We start from the raw sequence: 5,149 nt of genomic DNA on the forward strand, positions 1-5,149 counted from the left end.
CCACTCCAAGAAAATGGTATCCAGCTCTGGATAAGTTGGCCTTCATTTGCCAGCTTTGTTTCACTCAGGGCTGTTATTTGGATGTGATACCTGCTGAGTTCTCTCTCAACAAGAGCTGTTCATCTTTCAGGTCTACTGGATTTCATGTTGTCTATAAATATGTATGCGTTCCATGTATCAATGGTAAATGGAATTATCTTCACAAAAGTTTTTGTATATTTTTTGTGTTTCGACTACAGGGGTGGGATTCCCACCTGTTGCAGTAAGTAGCCCAGAGTTGGACGAAGCAAACAATTTTTAGGGCATCTTTTCTAGCCCTTTCTCATGCCAGGAGGTAAGCAGTACAGTTCCTTAAAAAAGGCCGTTTATACACCCAGGCGGCTGCTGAATTCCACCACTGCTTTAGACCAGTAAAAAGACAACCCTATGGCCTGGGCTGCCTGTGTGCAGGTTTGTGACTATAGATTCCAGTGTATCCATACCTGCTATTGCCTGTGGCCACAGGACTTTGAGGCAGGTAAAAATGGTAAAATGGTATGGCCTTTTGATTTGTAAGTAAATTGGATTTAAGTGAGGCAGAATTGCTCTAAGTTGTCAGCCTCACTCTCTCTTCCAGAGTCATCAGAGTACAATGGAAAAACAAAAGTCAAGACCAGTGGCAAAGTCACGGGATATAGTAGATGACCTTGGTGTCTTGAATGTCTGACCAAGCTCTGAGCACTCCACAGCGCCCGCTTCAGCCACATTCTTAGCCATTGGGACAAATTGCTATCATCCAGCCATTCCACCAGGGAAGTCTTCATATGCTTGGGGTAGACACTCCCCCAACTCACCAAAGGGTTTGGGGCTCCCCAGTTGCCATCAATCTGGTTTAGCCTGTCTGCTGAGATGCTTTTGCTGGGGTGTGGCCACTATGTATGTGACAGCTTCTTGGAGCCACAGGTGAGAATTGGATGGTAGGTGGACTCCAAAGGTGGAAAGGAGCTCTGAAAAGGGCTCAGCAGCCCTCACATCCTGACCACACATACACCCCTATGCAGGATAAATAGGAAGTAATTAACAGAGGAAAGGCACTACCAGGAAGGAGACCTGTGTCATAGGATTTCAGAATACATAGCAGGATGTGATGTGTAAGGATACTGGAAAGCTAGTTACAAAGGGCTTTAAAAATCAAACCAAAGATTTTGTATTTGATCCAGGGGCTGACAGGGAGACAGTGGAATTTATTGAATGGGGGAAGGGGAGAGAAATGTTCAGATCTGTGCTTTAGGAAGATCAATTTGACAGCTGAGTGAAGGGTAGACTAGAGTGAGGTAGGATTTGAGACAGGAAAACCAACCAGAAAGTTATTGCCATAGTCCAGGAGTGAGGTGATGAGGGTCTGCACCAGGCTGGTGGTGATATCAGAGGAGAGAGGTTACAGAGGTAGAGAAGATAGGACTTAGCTCAAGTGACTTAGCTCAAGTGAGTGCACACACACACACACACACACACACACACACAAGCACATGCACACACGTACACACGCACACACACAATTTGTGTCCATTTACCCTCGTTAGGGCGCCTAGGTTGGTAAAAACAATTGAGGAAAAACTTCCGGGGAAGATAATCAGTTACAGAGTTGCTCTCTGCTCCACCAGCTTCCCTTCTATTTCATTGCTGCTGCCTCTGTCATGACTAAGACACCCAGACTACTCTTTTATGAGGTGTCTATCCTGTGTATCAATATGTTAAAATCACTTCATGATTTGATACTACGTAGTTTCGAAGTTATAACTTAAAGTAATAACTTTCTATAACATAATCCAGCTGCTTTTCAGTTTTTTCATTCAGTCCTATAAAAAGATTAGGTTGGATCCTACTATGTGTAAAGAATTTAGACAGGAAAGAGGAGGTAAACCTTTCACAAAGGAAAAAAATTTGTAAAAACCTTGTGAATTAGTGAAATAGGAACCCCATGGGAAAGGTGGGGAATTCGGTGACATGGCAGCAGTAATATCCTAAGCCCCACTTTATTCAAATTACACTAATTTTTCCTTTAAAAGTATCAGAACTTAAACTTTGGACTGCAAACCACCAACATGAACAAGCCTGGGAAGCTATGTCCAAATGAATCAATGCATTACCTGAACGAACATCCTTTTAGACTGTAAACTCCATGAGGGCAGGGACTGTCTTTTGCCTCTTTTTGTATCCCAGTGCTTAGCACAGTCCCCAGCACATAGTGTGTATTTAATAAATGTTTATTAATTTATTGATCGGTCTTCTACTTTAAACATCCTTCCCCTGTAACAGCTGAGTAAACTTCCTCCTATTAACTATTAAATGGACTGCAAGTATGTCATTTTGGTCCTTTTCAAGAACAAAGGACTATAAATGTTCGTGGCGGGGGGGGGGGGGGGCGGGGTGGATTCCAACTATGTTCGAAAAGCTATTAAACTGTGTGTATCCTTTGATCCAGTAAAACCACTACTAGTTCTGTACCCCAAAGAGCTCAAAGAAAGAGGAGGACTCATATTTATAGTAACTCTTTTTTGTGGTGGCAAAGAGCTGGAAACTAAGAGGATATCAATTAATCAATTAAAGAATGGCTGAGCAAGTTATGATATATGAATATGATGCAATGCTACTGTGCTATAAGAAGTGATGAAGGGAATGGTTCAGAAAAACCTGGGAAGTCTTCCATGAACTGATGCAAAGTGAAGTGAGCAGAACCAGGAGAACAATTTATACAATAACAATATTGTAAAATAGTCAACTGTGAAAGACTTAGTAACTGATCAACACAATGACCAACCACAATTCCAAAGGATTCAGGATGAAACATGCTATCTATATCCAGACAAAGAGCTGATGGCCTCAGGGTGCAGACCAAGGAATTTTTTTTTCTTTCTTTCCTTTTTTTTGCTTTTCACTTTCTGGAACATGGCTTATACAGAATTTTGTTTTTCATGACTATATGTACTTATAATGGATTTTGTTTTTCTTGCCTTCTAGTGAGTGGGAGAGGATAGGGAGGGAGAGAATTTGGAACTGAAAATAAAATTATATAAAAATATAATACAATGCAATATAACATCATGTCATAGAATGTAATAATCATATACTATATAAATATAACTTATGTGTGATATAATGCTATAATATAACGGTAATAAATTGTATATAATATAATAAATATAATATATAAATTATATAATATATAAAATAATATAAAATAAAAATATATAAATAAAAAATTGAATTTTAAATTATTAAAATAATCATTAAATGGACTACAAGTTTCTCATTTCATTCCGGTTTGGAACCTATCCTACCAGAGGACTGGGTAGAATAAGGCCCAACTTATTCACAGTAAAACCAAGTTAATCTTTGAGTCAGTTTGAAGAAAACCAAATGATTTTTTATTGTCATTGCTATCATCACTGTTTATATTGGCTCTGTTTCAGATTCACAGAATATGAGTTAGAAAAAGCTAAACAAAATAAATTAATTAAAAAGAAAACAAAGAAAAAAAAGAAAAGGCTCAATGGCTACTTATCCAACTTGTATCTGAGCAAGATTCTTCTCTACAAAATACCAGACAAGTGGTCATTAAACCTTTATCTGAAGACCTCAAGTGAGGGTGACCCACCTCCTGCAAAAGGAGCTTCTTCCACTTTTTTAGCAACTCTACATATATGGAAGTTTCCCTTATGTCAAAACAAGACCTGCTTCTCTGCCACTTCTACCCATTTCTTTCATCTGGGACCAAGTAAAATAATTCTAATCCCTCTTCCTTGGGATAGTCCTTCAAACATTGTAGACAGTCATCAGGACGCCCCTGGTCCAAAGACGCAAGTTCAGCTGACTGAGGGGATCAAAGCTAGCATTTCTATGGTACTTTAAGGTTTACAAAGCACCATAAATATATTATCTCACTTGATCCTCACAACAAATTTGTGAAGTAGGTGCTATTATAATCCCCATTTTGCAGATAAGGAAACTGAGGCTGAGAGAGATGAAGTGAATTGGCCAGGGTCACAAATCCAGGAAGTGTCTGAGACAAGGTTTCAACTCAGGTCTTCCTAAGTCCAAATCTAACAGTATCCACTGTGCTACCTAATGACCAGGAAGTTGATACCACTAATAGAAATAGAGATGTTAGGGAGAGGGACACATTTAGAGAGAAAGATGATGGGTTCTGTTTTAGTCATGTTGAACTTGAGATTCTTGCCAGACATCTAAGGGGAGAGAGCCAACAGGCAAGAGATGGGGTTAGCCAGAGATGGGGATGAAGGAGAAGGCTGGTTAAGAGCTGATTCTGATTGAGGAAATTCATGATAACCTGTCCTCCCAAGTAACAAGTTGCTATGATAACCCAAAGTGAGGCAGAGCTGTAGAGATAGAAGGTTATTGATTTTCTGAGAACCTGTTGACTACAGCACTTCTAACTGGTGTGGAGTACTATAATTACTAGCATGTGTGTGGGGTTGGCCCAGTAGCTGGACCTTCTTGTTGGACAAGTTCAGGATAATGGGTCTCAGTACCACTTGGTGGTTGAAATGAATCACAGTTAGTGGTAGAACCAGGAACTAGAATCCAGATGGCCTGGCTCCTTGTATGCACTTGCATAAATATACGTGTGTGTGTGTGTGTGTGTGTGTGTGTGTAGTACTTATATATATACTACTAGACTAAATTCTGGAACAGCCAGAATCTTATTCCAGTCCACTCAGGTTGGAAAATTTAGAGGGAAATCGGCCTGGAGAGCAATCCCTGCCCTTCCTGAAAACTGACAGGATGAGCAAAAACTTGAGAAACATGATTGTACCCACATACTTAGGTAACTCCCCCAAGTCCACAGCCTGAATTAGCTTCCCCTAGGGTGACCTAGGGTAGCCTAGAACCTTCCCAGAACTCTGGGATATGGGGCATGGAGAAAGCTTATCCTGTCTAAGAACTGCTGCATCATTTAAGGTTTTTCTCCAAAAGGCATTTTTGATGTACTTTGGAGAGAGCGCCCAGCACTGTTCCCTATTCACAAACAAGACTGTGCATGCTTCCCTGATGAAATCCATGCTCTCTGCAGTGGAAACTTCTGTCTTGCTGCTGAAGCTTTTGGCAAGAGTTTCACTTGGCTGGGAAGTGATTACATTAGCAGCCC

The sequence above is a fragment of the Trichosurus vulpecula genome, chromosome 7 (genome assembly GCF_011100635.1).
Source record: "Trichosurus vulpecula isolate mTriVul1 chromosome 7, mTriVul1.pri, whole genome shotgun sequence".
NCBI lineage: Eukaryota > Metazoa > Chordata > Mammalia > Diprotodontia > Phalangeridae > Trichosurus > Trichosurus vulpecula.